The 26494-nt window shown below is 45.1% G+C and overlaps 1 long non-coding RNA gene across 2 annotated transcripts in view; it reads right to left on the bottom strand.

Annotated features, from left to right (window-relative positions):
* Positions 1-9214: 9214 nt before the first annotated feature.
* LOC133063694 (uncharacterized) overlaps positions 9215-26494 on the bottom strand; it is a 541214-nt gene continuing 523934 nt past the window's right edge. For both annotated transcript variants that reach the window (XR_009694475.1, XR_009694476.1), the window contains 2 exons: positions 20646-20822; positions 9215-9433 (listed from right to left, as the gene is read on the bottom strand). This is a non-coding gene — a long non-coding RNA (uncharacterized LOC133063694). The remainder of the gene's footprint in view (positions 9434-20645; positions 20823-26494) is intronic.

Here is a 26494-nt window from a genome sequence, read left to right as displayed (position 1 = left end):
GAACGCTGAGTACAAATTATTAACTGACTTAGTTCCTCATCTTAGAGTTTCTCAATTCAGCCCTTAGTACATTGTATTCTGTCTCATCTCTCACCCTAGCCAGCTGATTCCCAAGACTGATGCCTTCCCAGATGCAAGAAGAAAAGCTACATATTTGATTTCCAGGTCTTCTTATAGTTCATTCTTTAAAACCTTGCATTTTGTATTTTGTCATGTGTACATGATATTAATACTCAGGTGTGTGTATGTTCTAAGTGAATTCAGTTGTGTCCAACTCTTAGCCCACCAGGCTCCTCTGTCCATGGGATTCTCCATGCAAGAATATTGGAGTGAGTGGCCATGTCCTCCTCCAAGAGATCTTCCCAACCCAGGGATCGAGCACGAGTTTCTTATATCTCCTGCATTGGCAGCAGGTTCTTTCTACTAGCACCACCTGGGAAGTCCAGTATTCAGGCACAGTTAAATAATTTATTCATAAATAAATACATGCATATTGGAGTGTATTAAAAATCAGAGACATCATTTTGCCAACAAAGTTATATAGTCAAAGCTATGGTCCGTATAATCAAAGCTATGGTTTTTCTAGTAGTCTTGTATGGATGTGAGAATTGGACCATAAAGAAGGCTGAGCACCAAAGAATTGATGCTTTTGAACTGTGGTGTTGGAGAAGACTCTTGAGAGTCCCCTGGACAGCAAGGAGATCAAACCAATCCATCCTAAAGGAAATCAACCCTGAATATTCATTGGAAGGACTGTTGCTGAAGCTGAAACTTCAATACTTTGGCCACCTGTTGTGAAGAACTGACTCATTGGAAAAGATCCTGATGCTGGGAAAGACTGAGGGTATGAGGAGAATGAGGTGACAGAGGATGAGATGGTTGAATGGGATCACTGACTCAATGGACATGAGTTGGAGCAAACTCAGGGAGATGGTGAAAGACAGGAAAGCCTGGCATGCTACAGTTCATTGCAAAGAATTGGACACAACTGAGTGACTGAACAACATTGGAGTTCATGTTTCTTTTTTCCTGTTTTTCCTTTTTAATTTTTTAAAATTAATGACAGGCAGGGACAAAAAGTTTCAAAAGCCAATAACCTACTTCTAGTATCAATCTGGGTACTCCAGAAAAATAGAATCAATAGAAAACACACACACACCCCCAAGATATTTATTTTTCAAAAATTGGCTCATGCAATAGTAGGGGTTAGAAAGTTCAAAATCCATAGGGAAGACTGAAAACTCGGGCAGTATTTCTGTGTTAACTGTCTCAAAGCAGAATTTCTCCTCCTTGTGGAAAATCTCAGTCTTATGCTTATGCCTTCAACTGATTGGATGAGGCCCACCCACCCCCTGGGGGTAATCTTTAAGTCAACTGATTATAACTGTTAAGCACAACAACAAGATACTCTTACAGTGCCTAGATTAATGTTTGATTATAACACTGGGTACAGTTTTTTGGCCACACCGTGCAGCAGGCAGGATCTTAGTTCCCTAAGGATGGGGAGAGCCGTCTGCATGGGGAGAGCAGAGTCTTAACCACTGGACCACTGGGGAAGTCCCTTTAAAAAACAAAACAAAAACGATTCTTGCCCATCATATCAGACACACAAATATCTGTTAGGCTCATGTTTCATTATGAAACTGGGTATATAGCCTAGCCAAGTTGACACATAAACCTTACCATCACACTATCTTATTGCCAAGTTTCCTAACTAATGATCTGGCTTCAGTTGGTCCCTGCCCCCAATCCCCTCCATGCCATTTCTGGACTCAGCTCACCAAAGGATCCTTCTGGGCAGGTCTCTATGGGGGACAGTTATCACCACTAATGAAGACCAAGTCCTTAGACTGGCATTAACTACTCTTGAGAGCCCAAGTGCCTCTCACCCCCATCCCAAACTCCTCATCAACATAAACATCTTATTCATGTTAAATGCTATTCTCCATTGGCCCTGAGCTTTTCTGACAATGGGCCCATTTTTGCATGCCTTGAGGCATGTCTCCCCCTTTCAGCTCTGCCTATCAAAATCCCCCCCTCTCCAGTCAACTTGTCCTGTATCCACTCATTAGCTTACTCAAAATAGGCTTCTCCTACTGGATTTCTGGGACTCCGTTAATGTATTCCCTCCCTTTGCAGGGGTGAGGAATCTCAAATAAAATTTAATCAATGGCAGACAAAGATGGGGGTAGGGGAAGATATTTCCAATGCCTAAAACAGTCAAAGGAATAATTTCTAGAATATACAAAGAAATCCTTCAAGCCAACCCACAAGGACAAGGAAAACTGATAGAAAAATGGACAAAATAAATCCCAAGGCATTTCCCAGAAGGGGAAGTCCTGGTAGGTGTTGAGTAGATGAACAAACGCTGAAATTCACTGGTAATCAGAGATGGAAATTAGAACAACATTGAGATACCACTGGATAATTGAGACCAGAAGGCAAAAACAAGAAAGGTAGCTAGCCCCAACTGTTGAATAGACTGTGAATGATTGCAGGTCTATGTTTTCCCTCTGTTGACTTGGAAGTCACTGAAGCGCCAATACTATTGTCACCTGATGCAAAAAGCTGACTCATTGCAAAAGACCCTGATGCTGGGGAAGATTGAGGGCAGGAGAAGAAGGGGGTGACAGAGGATGAGATGGTTAGATGGCATCACTGACTCAATGGACATGAGTTTGAGCAAACTTCGGGAGATAGTGAAGGACAAGGAAGCCTGGTGTGCTGCCATCCATGGGTTCACAAAGAGTCGGACATGACTCAGATACTGAACAACAAGAATGTTCTTTAGCTGAGTTTTGTCTCTGAGCCACATATCTACAAGTCCAACCCATTTTTTACCTCTCTCCTTCAAAGTTCCACTGGTTTACTAAAGACTGTGTGTCCAAGATAGAACTTGTGCTATGCTTCTCTAAAGGTGATTCTCCTCCTGTTTCCTGTCCCAAAGGGCCACCTGCCATCCCCTAGTTTGCCTCAGTTATTCAAATCCCCAATTCCCCATCTTGGTCACCCCTCCCCCATCTGTCAAAGTCCTTTCTGCTTTACCACTGTGTATTTGACATCTGTATCCCTTATTTCATCCTTTCCAAATGCTACCCTCGCTTAAGCTATTGTCATTTCTAGCTTGAATTACTCAAATCATTTCTCCTTGGTTCTCCCTCCCTACAATCTTGCTAATTTAATAATGAGTGCTTTCTATTTGACAAGCACTTGCACACAAGGGTAGAAAAGACCCACTTCATGACCTCGAGAAACTTGCCCTTCTATGATGGGAAGGAAGGACAAATACACACATTTACAACCCCATGATGAGGTAGAGAAAAACTGTAGTTACTATGGGAGCAGGGAGGAAGGATGCCTGATACTACAGCTTACCCTTCGCAAGCGAGGCATGTGATCTTCCTAAAATTCAGATCTGGTCCTATGCCTCTGATTAAAACTCTCCAAAGGCTCCTTGCTGCTTTTAGGATGAAATCCTTGACATGGTGTAAACTCACCCATGGGCTGTCTTTGCCTGCCTTTATAGTTTCTGCATGAATTCTCTCATATACATAAACACACATATTATCCACCCCCCAACAAAAACCATCCTCTTTTTTGCCACTTGATGGAACAACCTATAGCACCCACTATAAGTTGAGTGGTATTTTGGGTGGGAGAAAAATTATAGTTCTGATGAAGTTGTGTATTGTCTATTTGCAGTATCCCGTCACTCAAGGGTGTGCAGTGCTCACCAACAGACATCACGCTCATTAAATGTCAGCAGCGTGCGATGCATTGTGCTCGACATCGTGGGGGCGGCAGAGATGAGTCAACAAGCTCCACCACCTGTCTCTCCCTACACCCCCAACTCCACAGCGACCGTCTCCTCACTAAACGCCCAGCTCTCCCTGCCTGAATGCTGCTCCTTCCATGTCCAGCTCAAACACGCTGTGCTCCCTGGAATGTTTTCTGTTTTTCCCAGGGGAACCTCTGAGTCTCCCCCTTTGAGCTCCTTTTGCACCGTGCGCCTGGTTCTCACTCATCATTCCTGCCCTATGCCATCTTGGCTTACACACATAACCACCAACACCTGTCACCACCCAGACTCTGATCTCCTCTGATGCAGGATACTCTCTGCTTTTACTTTGTGATGATGTCTGGCATCTGTCTAGGTACCCAACAAATGTGCAAAATGGTTGAGAAATAGTTCTTGTTTTCTGGGAGCTCGCAATTCTCTCCTGACTATGGAGTCAAGTCCAACTTTTCCAGCAAAAATGTCAAAGCCTTCTAGAAGGAGACCCCCACCTCACCTGATCACCCTCTGCTGCTTCACCAGCATAGATGCTCTGTGTCAACCTGCCTGGTCCTTCATTGTGCTTGAAATATGGCAGTTTGCTTATTTACTTCAGTAGGGTTCATCGAGGTAAATACTGGAAATGTGTGTTGAGAACCTACCACATGCCAGACCCCGTCTAGATAAAAAGATAAGAAACTTACACGTGATTCCTGCCCTACTCGAAAGGACAAGGGAGAAGGAAGTCAGGGGTAAGTAAACAACAATTATGAATTTTGAAAAGCACTATGAAAGAAGCAAACAAGGCCCTAAGAGATTAGCACAATAGAGATTGTCCAGGCCGCTCTCCTTGTTGGGACATGGACAGACCGCTCTCTGCCCACCTGAATCCCGCATCTCTTTTATTCCCATGGCTCACTCCTGGGAAGTCTTCCCAGGTTACTGCAGGCCCTGTCTGCCCCCGTGGCACTCATCACGTGCATAACCAAACCAGCCAGCAAAGCTGCCATGAGCCTTTACTCGGGGGCAGGACTGCAGAGATGATGTAGATGTGGCTACCTGGCCCCACTTCAGGAATCCATTCATGCAGTGTGTGCACGGTTTCAGAACCAGGCTTTCAGGCAAACAGTGCAATTTCTGGGATCTTCTGCATGCTCTCTAACTGATGGAGAGAAAATTTCATGCCAGGCAGCTCAGCCAGGATAGGCCCTTACCCCTCCACTTAACCTGTCCTTGCCTGACCCCAGCTTGACTCATCCCTGCCTATGTATAGTCATGAATGACTTTTTTCTTTCCTCTCAACCTCAGCCTCTTGCTGAAAAGGTATAGCCTGTTAACTTAGATTTAACTCACTCGTAATGATTTGAGCTTTCTTTCCCAATGCTAGGACAGCTCCTTCAATTCCCGAAAGGCTAACAGACTCCCTCCACCTGGGAATAGACCTGTGGGTTGGGTCTGTTTTGCAAAGCAGTGAAAAGTTTTATATAATGACTAATATGCTAGGCAGCATGAATAAACAGTGAGGAGTCACAGGTGAAAGGGTTAGAGAGGATTAGGGTTTGGGTTAGAGTATCTCACATTTTCCATGTATTATTTCTAATTCTTAAGCACCTCTACCTAATGTAATTAACTGCATTTTTATAGATGAGGGAAACTAGGATGCGATGGAGATTACTCAAAAAGCTAATACCAGAACTGCCATATGACCCAGCAATTCCACTCCTGGATATATATCTGAAAAAAACCAAAAATAGGAATTTGAAAAGATACATGAACTCCAATGTCCATGGCAGCATTAGTTATAGTTGATAACACATGGAAGCAACCTAAGTGCTCATTAACAAATGCATAGATAAAGAAATGTGGTGTGTACACACACACACACACACACACACACACACACACACACTGGAATACTACTCAACCAAGAAAAGTATGGAATTTTGCCATTTACAACAACAAGTGTCGCTCTGGAGGGTATCCTGCCAAGTAAAATGAGTCAGAGAAAGACAAATACTGTATGATATCACATACATGTGGAATCTAAAAAACACAACAAATTCATCATGTAACAAAAAAGACGCAGACTCACAGACACAGAGAACAAACAATTGGTTACTGGGGGGAAGGGGGTAATAGAGGGGTAGTGAATTAACAGATACAAACTGTTCAGTATAAAATAAGCTCCAAGTCAGAAGTCCTTGGTGGTCCAGTAGTTGAGACTCTGTACTTTCCTTGCTGAGGGTGCAGGTTAAATCTCTGGTTGGAGAACTAAGATCCTACAAGACATGTGGTGTGGCCAAAAATTAATAAAATAAAATAAGCTGCAAAGGTATATTGTACAACACAGGAAAATAGCCAACATTTGATAACAACTATAAATAGAGTATAACCTTTAAAAATTGTGAATCACTATATTATACACCTGTAAAAGAAATGGTAACTTGCTCAGTATTCTTGCCTGGAAAGTTCCATGGACAGAGAAGCCTGGAAGGCTACAGTCCTTGGGGTCACAAAGAGTCAGGCATGATAGAGCACACACAAACACACAATAACTTATATAACATGGTACATCAGCTGTAACTCAAAAAAAAAAATTATGACCCAGACAAGAAAAATAACTTGGCTAAGAGGCTAGACAGCATATTAAAAAAGCAGAGACATTACTTTACCAACAAAGGTCCGTCTAGTCAAAGCTATGGTTTTTCCAGTAGTCATGTATGGATGTGAGATTTGAACTATAAAGAAAGCTGAGTGCCAAAGAACTGATGCTTTTGAACTGTGGTGTTGGAGAAGACTCTTGAGAGTCTCTTGGACTGCAAGGAGATCCAACCAGTCCATCCTAAAGGAGATCAGTCCTGGGTGTTCATTGGAAGGACTGATGCTGAAGCTGAAACTCCAATATTTTGGCCACCTGATGTGAAGAGCTGACTCATTGGACAAGAGCCTGATGCTGGGAAAGATTGAGGGCACAAGGATAAGGAGGCGACAGAGGATGAGACGGTTGGATGGCAGCACTAACGTGATGGACATGGGTTTGAGCAAGCTCCGGGAGTTGGTGATGGACAGGGAGGCCTGGTGTGCTGCAGTCCATGGGGTTGCAAAGAGTCAGACAGGACTGAGCGACTGAACTGAAAAAGCAAGGAGGATGGTCCTGTTCTTAGGTGATTTTCATACACTCTGAGACATGTTATAGTAGAAGTTTGCATAGCGTGATGGCTTTCTAATATAAGTTTGCATCAGAAGCACCTGGAAGGCTTGTTAAAACACAGGTTGCTGGGCCCCACCCCCAAGAGTGTCTGATTCAGTAGACCCTGGGTGGGGCCTAGGAATTTGCATTTCTAGTAAGTTCCCTGCTAATGCTGATGTTGCTGGTCCGGGGACCACACTGTGGAAAGTACTGTTGTAAAACACAGTGTGGGCCCAAAGGGGAGAGAAACTTCCGGTGTACTGTGGCAGTGAAAGGAAGCCTTTGGAGAGAAAGTGGCACTTGGGTTGGGCATGGGAGGTTGTATAGACGATTTCCAACTCACTCACAGGTTATCCAGGGAAAGACTGAACACAGTTCGTACACAGACTTAGAGACGCAAGGCAGATTCAGGTGTGTGAGTCCCTCAGTGGGCATGGACAACTGGGGGTGGTTGTGCGAGCTTGCCTGGCATGAGAGGAGGCTGGCAGAGGAGCTTGGGGCCAGATGCAAAGCCATGCTAAAGAGTTTGGACTTCATCCTTTGGGTACCTGGCTTTTAATCAGAAGAGTAATGCAATTCTCTTTGCCTAATTGTGTTCTAATTGTTCATTCATTAAAGATAAAAAGGTATTAATCACTAACTGCTCCAAGAAATGCCAGGGGTATAAAAATCTGACAGACTCCAAAAGTAATAACAACAACAGGTAGTATCCTTCCAGCCCTTTATGATGGTGATAAGGGCCTCGCCTGCATGAACTCTTTGGGCTTGCAGGTGAGGCTGCTATGGTCCCATTTTGCAGATGAAGAGGTTGAGGTTTATGGAGTCAAAGGCACACTTCTTTTTTTTAAATTTTTTATTTATTTTTTTTTTTCTTTTTTTTTTTTTCTTTTTTTTATTTTTATTTTTTCCAGTGGGTTTTGTCATACATTGATATGAATCAGCCATGGATTTACATGTATTCCCAATCCCGATCCCCCCTCCCACCTCCCTCTCCACCCGATTCCTCTGGGTCTTCCCAGTGCACCAGGCCGGAGCACTTGTCACGTGCATCCCACCTGGGCTGGTGATCTGTTTCACCATAGATAGTATACATGCTGTTCTTTTGAAATATCCCACCCTCACATTCTCCCACAAAGTTCAAAAGTCTGTTCTGTATTTCTGTGTCTCTTTTTCTGTTCTGCATATAGGGTTATCGTTATCACCTTTCTAAATTCCATATACATGTGTCAGTATGCTGTAATGTTCTTTATCTTTCTGGCTTACTTCACTCTGTATAAGGGGCTCCAGCTTCATCCATCTCATTAGGACTGGTTCAAATGAATTCTTTTTAATGGCTGAGTAATATTCCATGGTGTATATGTACCACAGCTTCCTTATCCATTCATCTGCTGATGGGCATCTAGGTTGCTTCCATGTCCTGGCTATTATAAACAGTGCTGCGATGAACATTGGGGTGCACGTGTCTCTTTCAGATCTGGTTTCCTCAGTGTGTATGCCCAGAAGTGGGATTGCTGGGTCATATGGCAGTTCTATTTCCAGTTTTTTAAGAAATCTCCACACTGTTTTCCATAGCGGCTGTACTAGTTTGCATTCCCACCAACAGTGTAAGAGGGTTCCCTTTTCTCCACACCCTCTCCAGCATTTATTGCTTGTAGACTTTTGGATAGCAGCCATCCTGACTGGCGTGTAATGGTACCTCATTGTGGTTTTGATTTGCATTTCTCTAATAATGAGTGATGTTGAGCATCTTTTCATGTGTTTGTTAGCCATCTGTATGTCTTCTTTGGAGAAATGTCTGTTTAGTTCTTTGGCCCATTTTTTGATTGGGTCATTTATTTTTCTGGAATTGAGCTTCAGGAGTTGCTTGTATATTTTTGAGATTAATCCTTTTTCTGTTTCTTCATTTGCTATTATTTTCTCCCAATCTGAGGGCTGTCTTTTCACCTTACTTATAGTTTCCTTTGTAGTGCAAAAGCTTTTAAGTTTCATTAGGTCCCATTTGTTTAGTTTTGCTTTTATTTCCAATATTCTGGGAGGTGGGTCATAGAGGATCTTGCTTTGATTTATGTCGGAGAGTGTTTTGCCTATGTTCTCCTCTAGGAGTTTTATAGTTTCTGGTCTTACATTTAGATCTTTAATCCATTTTGAGTTTATTTTTGTGTATGGTGTTAGAAAGTGTTCTAGTTTCATTCTTTTACAAGTGGTTGACCAGTTTTCCCAGCACCACTTGTTAAAGAGGTTGTCTTTTTTCCATTGTATATCCTTGCCTCCTTTGTCAAAGATAAGGTGTCCATAGGTTCGTGGATTTATCTCTGGGCTTTCTATTCTGTTCCATTGATCTATATTTCTGTCTTTGTGCCAGTACCATACTGTCTTGATGACTGTGGCTTTGTAGTAGAGTCTGAAGTCAGGCAGGTTGATTCCTCCAGTTCCATTCTTCACACAGAAATCCCTTGCATTCCTATATACTAACAATGAAAAAACAGACAGAGAAATTAAGGAAACAATACCATTCACCATTGCAACAAAAAGAATAAAATACTTAGGAGTATATCTACCCAAAGAAACAAATGACCTATACATAGAAAACTATAAAACACTGATGAAAGAAATCAAAGAGGACACAAACAGATGGAGAAACATACCGTGTTCATGGATTGGAAGAATTAATATTGTCAAAATGGCTATTCTACCCAAAGCAGTCTATAGATTCAATGCAATCCCTATCAAGCTACCAACGGTATTTTTCACAGAACTAGACCAAAGAATTTCACAATTTGTATGGAAATACAAAAAACCTCGAATAGCCAAAGTAATCTTGAGAAAGATAAATTTTTTATTTTTTATTGGGGTATAGCCGATTAACAATGTGATAGTTTCAGGTGAGCAGCAAAGGAATTAAATCATACGTACACATCCGTCCATCCATTCTCCCCCAACTCTCCTCCCATCCAGGCCAAAGGCACACTTCTTGAAAGCAGCTGAGTAGGGGATTTAGGTCTAAGTTTAAAGGATCATTTTTGCATTTTAAACCTTGTTTTCCTTGATAACAGGCTTCCCAGGTGGCACTAGTGGTAAAGAATCTGCCTTTCAATGCAAGAGAGGAGAGTTTGATCCCTGGGTCGGGAAGATCCCCTGGGGAAGGGAAATGACAACCCACTCCACTATTCTTGCCTGGAGAATTCCATGGACAGAGAAGCCTGGCAGGCTACAGTCCATGGGATCGAAAAGAGTCAGACACGACTGACCGACTGAGCACGCCTTCCCTGATACCATCCTTGAGTTCCAGGGCTGGCTCTCCATGATCCCTTTCACCCTGAACTTGTCGCATCTAATCCGGAGCATCACCACTGTGCCGGGTAAGCAGAGCCCAAGCTGAGCTTGCTGGGCTATTCCTCTGCCCCCTGCAGGTGCCTTGACCTCTACAGAAAGGCACAGGTGAGCAGGGGGTGTAGCTTGTCATCCGAAGGCTCTGTGGGCATCCTAGTGAAGGAATATCTTCCCGAGGGGACGAGCAGGATCTATCACTGTCAAACCCAGAGGCCTTTTTTCCTTCTTGCAAACTCAGGGCTTTTCAGATCTTTAAGGCTGATCAGAGATAGAGCGCTACAATAGCCGACTTAAATCTCAGTAAGCGGGGAGGAGAGGCGGAGAGAGGTACCGCGCAGAAAATAAAGTACGCTGGCTCTTTGCGGGAAGATAAAACATAAGTCTTGTTACACACGGCACAATAAAAGCCTGTGGAGAACAGAGAAGATCTTTGTCAGGAATTGTATCTCATTTAGCACCATTGTTTCACTGTGTTCCTTTCAGAATGAAAGTGATTCATCTTGCTTTTGTTTTCGGTCGTCTTTTATTTTTTCCTCTTGCAGAAATTTCGCTCTTCCATTAGGAAGCAAGCACTTTTTCCTCTCTCGTCTCTTCACAGACAGGACTTTCATTCTCCGCGTGTTTAGGCTCAGCTCACGGAGTCCAATCAATGATTTTTTTTCTCCCCATTTTGTCAAGTAGTGATTCAGAGAATACAGACTGCTGTGCAGTGGGTTTTAAAAAATATTTTAATGATCCCATTCTTTGCAACTCTCTGCGTGTGTGTGTGTGTGTGTGTGTGTGTGTGTGTGTGTGTGTGTGTGTGTGTGTGACTACAAATACCACCATCATTTATTGGCTTAGGAAATATTTGTGAGGAAGTATTTCTGTTCTTGGGGAGGTGAAGCCATTGTCCCCATCGACAAGGTGGGCACCACCCGAAGTGTGTAACTGAAGAGGACATGACACAAAAAGGGGTTAATTGTGGCACAGAAGTTAAAGAGCCAAAAGGCAGGAGAAGAGATGTCCCAAGGGCAGACTTAGAGGCTCCTGTCCCTGCATTTGGATACAAAAGGATACAACTCACAACAGGCACTTTTGCTTCATTATGAAATTGACAGCAGGCTTTCTGTAAAAACAGAATGAATTAACACTCTGTCTTCCTGAAGCCGCTGTATCTGCTGATGCTATGCACTTTATCCCATTATCTTCTGTTGTCCTCAAGCAGAATCCTTAAGGTGCAAGGATTCAAGGTTCACAGCCATTGGGTGATTTTCAAAAAGCTGGACTGTCCCAGAAAGCCTGGTTTCAATTTCTGGTCTGGATGTCAGGGGTGAAGAGGGGCAGGCCTGGGCTCCAGGTTTTTCCAGCAATCAGTCATCATTGCTTCCTATACTTGAACTCTTCTGGGGGTTTCTTCCCCATCCTTGCACCTTCCCAGATTCCCACAGTGAACCTCTGGACATCTGAAAGCTGCCTGGCCTGGACACTGTGATAAACCCGCCTGGCAAATGGTAGGGTCCCGCCCCTGTGGTGAGCAGAGTTGAGAGGCTGTTCCGGGCGCGGTTCAGAAGGATGGAGTGCTGAGAGGGTCCAAATCCCAGAGCTGGGGGACATGGGAGGCCACACCCCCAGTCGGAGGAGGCCCAGAAGCTCGTCTGGCTCTCTCGGCTCAAGCCTGTCTGGCTTACCCTTCTGAGCTTCCGGTAGAGGACAGGGAGCTGTGTCTCAGCAGTGGAGTGCTCGAGGCCACCAAGCCTGCCCTGTCTCCTTGGGCTTCCAAGACTCAGCGTGTCTTCCTTCCACTCCACTCCTGTTCTCTCCCTTCCTTTTCCACCATCCTTGCTGTCTTTCCCTCTTCCAGTGGGTTGCAGTCAGAGCACTCCCAAGCCTGACTTTGGCCCTGGGGATGTCACTCAATCACTCTCAGGACTTTGAATTATATAGGGACTCAACTCTGAATATTCATTTATGAAGCTCCCATGTTTTGGCCACCTGATGCAAAGACTTGACTCTTTGGAAAAGACTCTGATGCTGGGGATGAATGAAGGCAAAAGGAGAAGGGGGCAGCAGAGGTTGAGATGATTAGATAGCATCACTGACTCAATGGATGTGAATTTGAACTAACTCTGGGAGATAGTGAAGGATGGAGGAACCTGGCGTGCTGCTGTCCATGGGGTCGCAAAGAGTTGGACATGACTTAGTGACTGGTCAATTGTATTGTAACATGCAATGTAATACAGCATATGGTATTACACAGGCATGCACACATTTATTATTCAAAGCCCCATATGTGTTTGTATAAACACATGTACATACACATATCATTTATCTTGTTGTTTTTTACCCAGGTTCCGTCCCTGCATTGGGAAGAGCCACTGGAGAAGGAAATGGCAACCTACTCCAGTATTCTTGCCTGGAGAATTTAATGGACAGAGGAGATTGGTGGGTTACAGTTCATAGGGACACAACTGAACAACTAATAATCATTAATGTATGCACAAGTTATTCAAAGTTGGGTATGTATATATGTATATACCACACTCACATGCACACATACCCCCCTTGGATTTTTAGTTTTTAACTTGGATCTCTTCCCTGAAGTCTAGGCTCTTAAATCCAACTGCCTCCTCAAATTCTCTATCAGGAGGTTTAATAGAAATCTTAGTCTTAACCTGGCCCCAGTAGAACTGTTGCACTTCCCCTCAAACATATCAATCTCCACTGCAAACTTTTGTATTTCTTTGAATGGCACCATAGTGCCAATCTACCTGGTTGCTCAGGCCCAAAATTTTGGGATCTGAGTTTTCTTTCTTTCTTTCCCTCACATCTTCCATCCAATTCATTTTCAGCTCCATCTTTTCTACCCTCCCTGCCCCCCCAGCCCCGCCCACCAATAGGTCCAGAATTCAGCCATTTCTCAACCCTTGGCTACAGTCCTGGATTTAAGTAAGCTACTGGCTGGGCTCCCATGTCATCATTCCCCCGGTTAACCCTCCAGTGGTCTTCCATTTTCCTGAGCTCAGACGGTAAAGCGTCTGCCTACAATACCGAAGACCTGGGTTCGATCCCTGGGTTGGGAAGTTCCTCTGGAGAAGGAAATGGCAACCCATTCCAGTACTCTTGCCTGGAAAATCCCATGGACAGAGGACCATGGTAGGCCACAGTCCATGAGGTTGCAAAGAGTTGGACACGACTGAGTGACTTCACTTTCACCATGGCCCCGAAAGCCCTCCAACATCTGGTCCTTCCTTCTGTCTCCCAGTTCGTCTCCCTCATGACTGATATCAAGCCCATTCCTTTCTTAAAAAAGGCCTTTGTGATTTATCTTCCTTCTATCTAGAGCAATTTCCCAACCATGACAGGGCTGGTACAGTTTCATCTTTCAGAGCTCAACTTCGTCACCCCTTCTCTGATAAAACTTCCTTCACAACAATGCTAACCAGCCTTTCCAGCTCCACCCGGTTCTCTATTCAATCGTCTTTGTCCCACTTGGGTGTAGCTGAAGCGATCTTTTCCCCCTTATGTTTATACCTATCAGTTCACTTTCCCCTATGTTTTCATCTAGGAGTTCTATAGTTTTAGCTCTTACATTGAGGTCTTTGATCCAGTTTTGAGTTAATTTTTGTAGATGATGGAAGGTCAGGGTCCAACATCATTCTTTTCCCGGGCTTCCCAGGTGGCGCTAGTGATAAAGAACCCACCTGCTGGTGCAGGAGACATAAGAGACGTGGGTTCGACCCCTGGATCGGGAAGATCCCTTGGAGGAGGGCACAGAAACCCACGCCAATATTCTTGCCTGGAGAATCCCCATGGACCCGAGGAGCCTGGCAGGCTACAGTCCATGGGTTCACAAAGAACTGGACATGACTGAGTGACTGAGCACGCACATCCAATTTTCCCAACACCATATGTTAAAAAAAAAAAATACTGTTTCTCCATTGAATGGTCTTGGCAATCATGATGAAGAACATTTCACCACCATGAGCGTTCATTTCTGGGCTCTCTCTTCTATTCCATGGGTCTGTCTGCCTGGCTTTATGCCCTATTAATTCTTTCACCACTAGAAGGTAAATTCCTTGAGGGCAGATTCCTCGCTCTCCTTGGTTTCCTGTCACCCAGCCCCTGGTACAGAGGTGCTCAGTGAATTTCCAGTGACGGGTTGACTGGTTTGCTGTTGCTTCCAAAGCCCTACGGGACTTCCCTACGTGGCTCCTGCTCAGGCCTGTGACAGACATGCCACCTCCACGGGCAGCCAATCAGACACGCTCCTCTTCCTTTGACTTTGGGCCAGAGGGGGGCCCTGCCCTCCCCTGGCTCCAAACTGACCTTCGTGTCTGCTGGGTCAGCTTGACCTTGCCTTGTGTCATCCTGGGTCTGTTTATAGCTGGTGCTGGCGCATCCAGGCTTTTCTCAGCCTGTTGCCTCCTTCTTCCAGATGTCACCCCTGGCCAGTTGTGTCTGGCTGCCAACAAACCACATCCCTGGGCACGTGTTCTCCTTGGAGCCACACCCATCAGACCCTCAGGAACCCCAGAGTGGGGGGCACAGTCATCTGCCTTCAGGGCTGCCTTGCCCAACTTGAACCCTTGCATCTCAGCTGTATTTGAACACAGAGGAAAGCCAGTCACATCTAAGGACCATTCCTGTTCTTGGCGTTCATTTCTGGTCTCATAAATAAAGCCTCGGGAATGGCAGAGGGGGAGTCCAGAGGACAGGAACACAGCATTACCTCATCGCGTTACTCCACTGATGCCTTTTCAAGGCCAACAAACTCCATTGGCTCGTTGGTAACAGCTGTACCAACAGTGCGGCTTTGCAGCCGAGTTCATCGTTCCGAGAAAGGACATGGGAAACAAATGACGGTGCAGTTCGTCATGTGGAGCTGCCCACAGATTCACCCGAAGTTGCAGCTCAGATGGCAAAGAATCCACCTGCAATGCAGGAGATCCAGGTTTGATCCCTGGTAGGAAAGATCCCCTGGAGAAGGGAATTAGGTCTACTCCCTCCAGTATTCTTGTTTGGAGAATTCCATGGACAGAGGTGGCTCCCTTTCAACAATCTTGAACTGTTCCTTAGAGTTCAGATTTTTGATATATAAAGTCACTCAGTCGTGTCCGACTTTCTGCGACCCCGTGGACTATAGCTTGCCAGGCTCCTCTGTCCATGGAATTTTTCAGACAAGAATACTGGAGTGGGTTGCCACTTCCTTCTCCAGGGGATCTTCCCAACCCAGGAATCGAACCCAGGTCTCTCGCATTGGAGGCAGACTCTTTACAATCTGAGCTACCAGGGATGCTCTATATTTAAACCTGGAGACACCCAAAGTCATCTGTGAAGTGTATGCAGTGATTTGTTATATCACTCATTCTTGAGCAACTTTTGCCTTTTTTTTTTTTCTTGTAAATAATCAAGCCTTAGAAGCACTGAAACCAAGAAGGATTAGGAAAGTTACCTGAGGACACTTAGCAAGTGGTCTTATCTCTGTCACTATCCATTTATTCATCATTCTTTGATATATCAAACAATCAGCCAATGCTTTGGGTAAGTTAGAGAGGGCAGGAAACTCCCACTCAGAATGAGTGGGGTGGAGGATGGCTGGGGTGACTGAGATGTCAATTTAATGTACTATTTCACCCACAGTGTCATGAGAATGAGGAATATTTTAGGTGAACAGTCCTGAGAATTTTGGCTTGTTCAGTCCTGTTATCTCATAGATGAAAGAGTCCGGAGAAGAGACGTTTATGTCCTATAGGTCACCTGGCTGATGAGCAGACACACAGAGTCACTATCCATCGGCCACAGCCTTGTGCTGACCTAAGGGACAGTCCTGCAGGGCCTCTTCAGAAGGCGCTTATCATCCTGAGATGAGAAGGGTTTCCAAGCAGCACGTGGGGCCTGTGGGTGCTGTCAAGGTGACGTCGCTAGGGTGTTTGCTCTTGTCTGTAAGCTAAACAAGCCCTTTACCATCTTCACGCTTTTAGTAGTGAGCTCTTCGTGTACGGTGTTAAGTCTCAGCGGCACTATCGAACATCAAAACAGTCTAACGGGGACTTCCCTGTGGACCAGGGGTTAAGAATCCGTCTGCCGAGGCAGGGGGCACAGGTTCAGTGATCCGTGCTCTGGGAAGATTCCACATGCCGAGGGGCAACTGAGCCCATGCACCACAGCTACTGAAGCCTGAGTGCCTAGAGCCCGTGCTCCGCAACGAGAAGGTCGGACACCCCAGCTAGAGGAGCCCCCGCTCGCCGCAACAGGAGAAAACCTGTACACAGCAACTCAGACCCGGTGCAGCCACACACACACAAAAAGTTTTTTTAAGTCTGATTGCATGGAAAATAAACCATATGATCACCAAAGCGGGGAGGGGTCGGGGTTTGGGAGGAATAAATTAGGAGGTTGGGATGAACAGATGCGATCACATACAGGGTGGGTAAACAACAAGGGCCTACTGTATAGCACAGGGAACTATATTCAACATCCTTTAATAAACCACAGTGGGAAAGAATATGAAGAAGACACAGGCCTTCCCAGGTGTCTCAGTGGTAAAGAACCCACCTGCCAAATGCAGGAGACACAGGTTCTATCCCTCAGTCAGGAAGATCCCCTGGAGGAGGAAGTGGCAACCCACTCCAGTTTTCTTGCCTGGAAAATCCCACAGATAGAGGAGCCTGGCAGACTACAGTCACTGGGATCACAGAGTCAGACATGACTGAGCACACACACAGGATATATACATATATATATTACAGTTTTATACAATGAAACTCTGCTGTATCCAGAAACTAACACAACAGTGTAAGTCATCCATATTTCAATAAAATATTGGGGGAAAAAGCTGTCTAATTGGAGGCACTGAAATTCCGTTGCCCGAAGGGTAAATCACTTTTCTCTCAAAGGAGCCTCTCTTTCCCATCTGTAGCCCTCAGATGACTCTGCCATCCCTCCTCTATTAGAAGCAAGAAGAGGAAGCCCAGGCAGAGGCCCCGTATCTCATCTTCCAACAACTGCTTCTCTGTAGAACTCATTTAGAACACATGGGGATTCAGTGCTGTGTTCTAAATGGCTCATCAATCATGCATTTCCTTAAGAAGGATTTTTAAGAGGCCTGATTTGCTGGGTAGCATTCTCCTCCTCCCCTCGGGCAGACTAGCAAGTGCCGCTTGTCTTACACATCTCTCATCTATTTACAGCTCGGAGAAGCCACCGGCATGGGGATGCTAGTGACGCATGATTTCTATGGAGAAGTGGCTGCAATCCACACAGGTTCTCTCTGGGCCTTTATAACGTAGGTGGGTCATGGGACACACTTTGTCGAAGCTGTGCTTGATGGTTCAGTGGACAAACAAAACAGCATACATAGTAATGATGCTTTTGTGGCCGTGGAAGTCTTAACAGCCTACTTGGATTCACCTGGGTTTAGATGGATGTTGTTTTTTTCTCTCTCTCTCCTTTCCTGTCTGTTTATCTTCTCAAGGAAGCCATGCATGTTATCGAGGGATATAATAAATTTGGAGAGAGATGTGGAGTTACATCCCAGGCCTATCTCTTGCAAGTGAGGGGCCTTACTGTGTACATTACATGACTGCTTTGACTCTCCTAGATGAAGATTAACAAGAGGGTGGAGAGAGAATTGGATATGATAATAAAGTGAGTCAACAAAAGTCCATCTAGTCAAGGCTATGGTTTTTCCAGTGGTCATGTATGGATGTGAGAGTTGGACTGTGAAGAAAGCTGAGTGCTGAAAAATTGATGCTTTTGAACTGTGGTGTTGGAGAAGACTCTTGAGAGTCCCTTGGACTGCAAGGAGATCCAACCAGTCCATCCTAAAGGAGATCAGTCCTGGGTGTTCATTGGAAGGACTGATTTTGAAGCTGAAACTCCAATGCTTTGGCCACCTGATGGGAAGAGCTGACTCATTGGAAAAGACTCTGATGCTGGGAAAGATTGAGGGCAGGAGGAGAAGGGGACGACAGAGGAAGAGCTGGCTGGATGGCATCACCGACTCGATGGACATGAGTTTGAGTAAACTCCGGGAGTTGGTGATGGACAGGGAGGCCTGGCGTGCTGCGATTCATGGGGTCGCAAAGAGTCAGACACGATTGAGGGACTGAACTGAACTGAACTGAATAGAACGAGAATTCTGTAATAGATCATAGACTTTCTTCACCCTTTATCCAATAAAAACTCTTTGAGGAACTTCCCTGGTAGTCCAGTGGTTAAGAATCTGCCTGTTAATGCGGGGGGCACCGGTTCAATCCCTGGCCTGGGAAGATGGCACATGCCTCGGGGCAACTAAGCCCAGGTGCCACAACTACTGAGCCTGTGCTCTGGAGCCCGAGAGTCACAACTCTGAAGCCCCTGAGCCTAGACAGCCTTCGCTCCGCAACAAGAGAAGCCACCACAGTGACAAAGAAGCCTGTGCAACGCAACTAGAGAGGAACTCTTGCTCACTGCAACAAGAGGAATCCCGAGTGTGGCACAGCCAAAAGTAAAAATAAATAAATTTAATAATAATAAATAAATATATAACAGTGAGTGAAAGTCGCTCAGTCATGCCCAACTCTTTGCGACCCCATGGACCATACAGTCCATGGAATTCTCCAGGCCAGAATACTGGAATGGGTAGCCTTTCCCTTCTCCAGGGAATCTTCCCAACTCAGGGATTGAATCCAGGTCTCCCACATCGCAGGTGGATTCCTTACTACCTGAGTCACAGAGGAAGCCCAAATATGTAATAAATATAATATAAATAATGTATTTTCAAATATAGATAATATAATATATTTATAAATAAAATATATTATTTGGCACAATATAAGTATAATAAAATAAAATCATAAACTAAATATAATGATGAAAATAAATGTAAAAAATTAAAAAGAAATTCTTTGGGTACCTACTCTGCCAGCCCTACTGCTAGAAGGTACCAAATAAAACAGGTAACACCCTGCTTTCCTGGAGCTGATATCCTGATGGAGGAGACAGTGACAAATGAGTAAATCTGATGTACACAGTGTCGTGGTGATCACAGTCACGGGGAGAAAGCAGCAGGGCAGAGGAGGGGAGCATGGGGCTGGGGGAGTAGGTGTTTGCCATTTTAAATGTGCCATCCAGGAAGCCTTCACGGAGAGGGTAGCGTTCGAGTAAAGACCTTAAGAGGTGATGGACATTGGAGAGGCATATTCTCTGGCCGGAGCACAGCACAAATCACAGTGACGATTTCTAGACAAAGAAGAGCTGCGCCCACCCTGCTGAGTCTGGGATGAAGAAATGAGACGAACCCAGCTCTTTGTACCAATCACAACCCTCCCCCGCCCCCTCCTACTTTCTTCCTATCTGGCTTATTCCCAGCCACACTCCGTATCACAGGAACCAGAGGTCCCACAGACCCAGGTTAGGAGAAAAGGTAGGCAGATGGGTTTTGCCAGTTGAGATGAAGGACAAGAAGGCAGGCTGTTGACATCAGGTTTGTTCTTGTCACTGTTGGGACATGTTGGACATATACACTCTGTCTTAAGAAGAACTTTGTGTCCAATGAGACAATGGTCTTACTTTCTTTATAAGCCCAAGACCACCCTCTAGGAGATGATCGTGTCTTGGTCCCCACTGCCACTTCTAGGAACTAGGGGCTGCAGCCAGAACCAGCTGCCATAAATCACAGCTTGTGAAGCAAACTCCCATCTGGTGCGCAGAGGTGGGACTGTTTCAGGTCACTAACTGCAGGAGTCGTTTTTCAGGTAGAAATCTAATGGTGATACGCCACCAGAGGAAGACGTAGAGGAAACAGGAGGAAAAGGGTTAACAGCAGCAAGCAGGAATTGGGTGTAATGAAGAGTAGCTGCGACAAAGCCATCTGATGCCAAGGAATCCTGCCTGGGCACGAAGCCAGCATTCTCTGGCCAAGCTGTCTTCCTGTGACCCACTTCTGCCGCTTTGACCTTGCACGACAGACCCATCAGATGTCTGTGTTCTCACTTTGATTCAGGTCTCAGTAAGAACCACCTTTGGATTCTGGCCTTGTGGGCCCTTTGCTGTCCACCCATCCCCCCCTGATCAATTACTCTCAGACTGGGGCTTTACAATGAAATGCTCACCTTCCTGCTCCATCCTTGTGTTGTCTGTTGATCTCTTCCATCCGACCTTGATCACCATCTCTCTGGTCTGGTTCTGGGCTTCACCCTCTGACTCCACCCCCAGCAGGTGCCCAGGAAAACCTGGCATCAAGGAGTTGGCATCTCGGCTAGACTCTGGGGCTGGGATCCAGCCTGGCAGTCTCTCATCGTTTCCTCTCAGCATCGCCTCCCACCCCGCATCGCAACAGTGCCCTCCTGGATCCCACTGTTTTCCCACATGTTCGTCCCTGCTCACCTGTTTTCCAGCACATCACAACATCATTTACTGAGCGTCTCCACTTCTGCCAGCCCACGGCACATGGCCTGATGCCTTGCTCTGCCTGACCCCGCCGAATCACAGCATCTCCCAGATCAGCTGCTACTTCTTCTGAAGGATTACTCAGGACTTTCTCCACCCTAGAGGGGATTATTTCTGCAAAAAGAGTTATTAACTTGTGAATCCTTTGTGTAGGGCGTTGTGCCTAAAACTGTTTTCAGGTAGCAGGAATGCACTGGTTTCATGGAGAGGCATTTTCTATTTGAGAAAAAAAAAATTAAATCCCTTTTCTGCACTCCGGTAAATAAAAGGAATCTGCTATTTTAAAAAACACAAGACAAAACTAACTCTTGGGAGAAAAATGAGTACTTTCAAACTGTGGTGACGCAAAGGCACACAGAGGGTGATGTCATGAATATAAGATATTCTTTTGTATTTTTTTTTAATATTCAGAGAATAAGGTAACTAGAGAGTCTAAGTAATAGGAAATCTATTAGTACTTTTCTTTATATGAAAAAATACTTTGATCCTAAACTCTCTTTCTACATCATCGGGATATTTAAAGAGATGGCTCTACACAGGCACTAAAAGGTCTACAGAACTCCTCTTTAAATGTCCCCAGTGCTCGTTAAGGAAGGTCTGTTATTGTCTAGGAGGCTTGTGCTGGGGCTGCTGCTTCCATGGTGAGGTGGGTGAGCAGGAGGCATCTGAATGATCCGTGAGCAGGCATTGACAGGGGAACTCAAACATCTTTGTATGTGAGCTAGATGATCACACATGTAACACAATATACACACGTTTTAGGTAGATTTGTGAAAGAGCCTAGATGTTTCAGGATAATCTCATATCCATTTGTATTTCTTCATAAACTTTCACCCTCCCGGAAATGCTATCTTTCTGGAAATAATAACTGAATGAATCCAATCTACCAATCTAATAGCTGAGCAAGGGGAAACTTTCCAGTAACAATAATGATACCCTCCATCCTCAGTAGACAGAAATGAGGAAAGGGGCCATGACTGCTCTTTATTTACATGCATATATTTATATGCTTAATGCTTTTTATCATGTAATCTTTAAATGAAAGGTAATTATACACACATATATGAAATTTCAAGTTTTGTAAGACTTTGTATCATTTAGGAATGCCTTCAACTATATGTAATCTAAAATCAGACTAACAGCAGCCTGAGGAAGAAAGCCACTACGTTTTTTGTATAACACAAACTGCAAGAAGGTGATTCCAGAGCGTTCATTGGCTCAGTGGGTAAGGGTTCTAGGCTGCGATCTGTGAATTCACTGGGCTTTTCCTCACGGTCACAAGATGGCTGCTGCAGCTGCAGGCATCAAGACCACACACAGAAATCTTAAGGAGGAAGAACGTGTCAAAAGCAAAAATTAATTTTCCTCAGCAGATTCCCTTTTTATGTCTCTTCCGCCTTCTAAATCAGACTGTCTACCTTAGAATTTCCAGGTAAGTGAAGTTATACGTAAGAAGAAATATATTGTTAGGCACTACATTCGTCCTTGTTTTGGGGTTTGTTCCTCTCTGCACGGTATGCTTACTTCCTTGTCAGTAGCGTCTGGGACCAGACTCTGTGCTCTCTGAGGCAAGGATTTTGTTCTGCTCCCATTGCCTTCTGTGGTACCAGACTTGGAATACCGGAGATGTTCAGTGTTCATATAATGTCTGGTATATGATGAATCTCAGGGTTCCTTCTGCTCTTGAACTACTCACACCTTTGGGACACTGAGGGCCTGGGGATCAGAGTGCGTCAGGGTTTTAGCCGCTGCGTAGCACTAGTGATTAAGGACAGGAACAGACTAATAGCAGAATGAGCACATCCCTGATTCTGTTGGGTTGCTATCAACATCCTCAACCTTCATCAGAGCAGAACCTAAGTGTGCTGGCCTGGCTCTATGTCTATGTGTTAGGTTTTACTCTGCTTTCCACTCCCATGACACTTGATACATTGCTCTGTATAACTCAGTCATATTGCAAAAATAGGGAGCTAAGTGTATATCCTTTCTCTTTACTTAAGAATTTAGAATCCTCAAGGTCAAAGGACATTGCTTCGTTATATTTTCCCCAGCATCTTCTGCACTGCCTGGCAGGATAGTATTTATTTAAATGCTGAGAAAATCGAATGAAGGAAAAAAATTTTTGTACTGACAATACATCGTTTAAATCTCCTGAGAAGACTGGCCACTTACATGAAAATGACCCTCTGTGCCTTCAGGGCAGTAAATTTATTAAATTTATTAAGCATATATTTATTGAGCATCTATCAAGTGCAATAAAGTCATCTAATACATAGCAGGGAGTGATGTGAATGTGAATTGACTGCTTCGAGCTCTGGCATTGACTAATAAATACTCTTAATTATAGGAATACAGATCCTTTTTTAATTTAAAGTTGAATTTAGGGATTAGTGAGATGTTAAGGGGATGTCTATCAAATAGTGATCTGCCTGTAATTTGGCATACCCAAGTAGGCATGGATGGCCACGTGGATACACAAGAGAAGTGAATGCCAATTTTTGGAAGTTCCAAGATTATCAGGAGGAAGGGGTGACTCTTTAGCTATGTTCTGTGTGTGTGTGTGTTAAGCCCCTTCAGTCGTATCCGACTCTTTGTGATCCCGTGGACTGTAGCCCACCAGGCTCCTCTGTCCATGGGATATTTCATGCAAGAATACTGGAGTGGGTTGCCATGGTCTCATTCAGGGAATCTTTCTGACCCAGGGATCAAACCCATGTCTCTGGCACTGGCAGGCGTGCTCTTTACCACTAGTGCTGCCTGGAGAGCCCTAGCTATGTTCTACAGGGTCTAAACTCAGCCTACCTTGTTCAACCGTTGGTGGAGACTTTGATCATCATCAGTGACTCGAAATATCAAGAGATTCTGCAAGTGTTAAAGGGGTAGCATGAAGTCTAAGGATGCTCTTACTCTGAACAACACCCGAGGCACTCATCATGTTGAGTTTCAGAAGACGGCCTCCGTAAAGCAAAATAAAGCAAAATAACTAATGTTAGCCCGGGATGAAGCCTGGACCCCAAAACAGAGCTCCACTAAGCTCTACTGGACCACAGGAAAAAGCATATATCTTAAGTTCTTAGACCCAGACACCTTTAAATCTGAGTCCAGTCTACACCAGCTAGTCTCAATGGAGAATCAATCAGAGGATAATCATTTTCCAGCACTTTCCCTCCCCTTCCAACCCTTGGGTGCCATATAGGAGAATAACAGGGTGCAGAAGACCACCTTGCTCTCAACTGAATCGTCTTATAGGGAAGAGGGAGAAGAGATGCAAGCCTCTCTTTCCAGGCCTCAGGTTTCTGGAGAGCACTGATAAAGGAGAGAGGCAGAGAGAGAAAGTCACAGCCACATGAGAGAATTTTTAATGATCATCAGCAAGTGTGTGGCTGATCAATGTCCTGGAAGGTAATTTGTCTGGAATCTCTCCTCTACTCCTAGGTGATGGGGGAACGGGAAAGACGACAGGACAGCCTGTCCCCACCTGCTGGAATCACAAGCTACAGCTGATGAGATGGAACATAGCTGGGGCTTCCCTGGTGGCTCAGCCAGCAAAGAATCTGCCTGGAATGCAGGAGACCCGGGTTCAATCCCTGGGTAGGGAAGATTCCCTGGAGAAGAGAATGGCAACCCACTCCGGTATCCTTGTCTGGGAAATCCCATAGACAGAGGAGCCTCATGGGCTACAGTTCATGGGGTAGCAAAGAGTCAGACATGACTGAGTGACTAACACTTTTTCACTTTCAGATGTGAACTTGTCCACTTAAGCTCCCCAGCGAGTTGCATGGATATCAAATAGGGACCTCAGCCTAGACGTGGGGGTTTTGGCCAGCTCACCGGGGTTATCATTCTGATATTACAGCAGTATTACTCTCTCTCTGTTCTGCACTGGTCAGATCACTCCAGACCTGAATGCTGTATTTTATAATTTTATTTATTTATTTTTGGCTGGGCTGGGTCTTCGTTGCAGCCTGCTGACTTTTCCTAGATGTGGTGTGTGGGCTTCCTTTGTTTCAGAGCATGGACCCCAGGGCTCACAGACTTCAGTGGCTGTAGCATGTGGGCTCCATAGTTGCAGCTCCCAGGTTCTAGAGCACTGGCTCAATAGTTGTGGTACACGGGCTTATTTGCCCTGGCATGTGCGATCTTCTCAGACCAGGGATTGAACGCAAGTCTCCTGCACTGGCAGGTGGATTTTTCACCGCTGGATCACCAGGGAAGCCCTGAATGCTATATTTTAAAAGGAACATGGCAGCCTACAGATTGTTTGCTGTTGTTGTTGAGTCCCTGAATCACGTCCAACCCTTTGTGACCCCATGGACTGCAGCATGCCAGGCTTCCCTGCCCTTCGCTATCTGCCAGAGTTTGCTCAAACTCAAGTCCACTGAGTCAGTGATGCCACCCAACCATCTCATCCTCTGTCACCCCCTTCTCCTTCTGCCCTCAATCTTTCCCAGCATCAGGGTCTTTTCTGATGAGTCGGCTTTTGCATTAGGTGACCGAAGTGTTGGAGCTTCAGCTTCAGCATCAGTCCCTCCAATGAATATTCAGGGTTGATTTCCTTTCGGATTATTGTTTAGAGGAAGTTAATAAATGCCATAGGAAATTGAATTAGAAAGTGCCTATTTTTCTAAATTGCTAATATTCTAGGATTTCAAGGTGCATCTAATCTCAGGCGATTCGAGGTTGTTGGATTCCTATCACATGTGCTGTGGCGGATGCCGTTTATGCGTTATCTGACTTGATCGTCACAGCCTTTGTCCCTCTTTTACAGATAAGGACAACAGGGCTCCAGGAGGCAGAGAGATTTTCCTGTAGTCCCACAGCTGGTGAGCAGCAAATTGGGATTTGCACCTTCGTCCCACTCAGCTCAGAGTACTCATGTTCTACTACGAAGAGCATTTAACGTTCTGAGATGCTGAGATTCTGTGCTTCGGTGAACCTGTGACAGGCTGATTTGAAAGTTGCCCTGTTTGAAGACTCCACAGAATGGCTGGGGAAGAGTGGGTGAGGCTGGGGAGGGCGAGAGTGAGTGAGACGGGGGAGGAAGAACAGAGAAATCACCCTAGTGATCATTCATTCGGTTTCCTCCCCAAACAAAACATTCCTGTTTGTTTCTCTGCGTTTCTCCCAGGCAGGCATGTGACCTGAGAACAATTCCCTTATGAGGCAGGGTTTTTCTCATTTCCTGGCTCCTAATCTAATAGAAATGTCTAAACTAGTTGGCTGGCTCTGCCAGAGAGAGGGGAAAAAAAAAATCTAGGATCAATCACTCTATTTGAAACTGCATCTGCAGAAAAGATGTGGAAGGGGCCAGGCAGGAGGGTGGGGGCAAAGCTTTACTCCTGGGCTTCTCCTAGCAACTGCTGGCTTGTCTCTGGGTCTCTTGTTCCCTGATAAAGGTGTTGGCAGGGTTTCCCAGAGCAGAGCTCGGGCAGGGTGCTGTGCTTCAGCCAGTCTTCCAGAAGACTCTCCTTTTCTCTTTACAACTGGGTCAAGTGCCTGCTTCACCTGTCGCCAACCAGAGGATCACCCCTTGACCGGTTTCCAGGCTGCAGTCTCTGAAAAGTCTCCTTATTAAAGGCATCAGAAAATAATACTATCCTAGTGGAGCGCTGCAAGGAATTTTTGTGGTTTTTTTTTTTTTTTTTTTTAAGTTTCAGTTATCCCCATGGGACAACCAATGCAAATGGTTGTTCCCCCAGTTGGAATGAGGACAGAGTCCTTGAAACATCCTTGCAAAGCAGTCTGTTTATTTATACATTTGTAACTGAAGGGACTGCTAGCTGGTT

The sequence above is a fragment of the Dama dama genome, chromosome 10, assembly GCF_033118175.1.
Source record: "Dama dama isolate Ldn47 chromosome 10, ASM3311817v1, whole genome shotgun sequence".
Classification (NCBI taxonomy): Eukaryota; Metazoa; Chordata; class Mammalia; order Artiodactyla; family Cervidae; genus Dama; species Dama dama.
The sequence above is the reverse complement of the archived record's forward strand: the minus strand, read 5'-3'. Positions and strand labels throughout refer to the sequence as shown.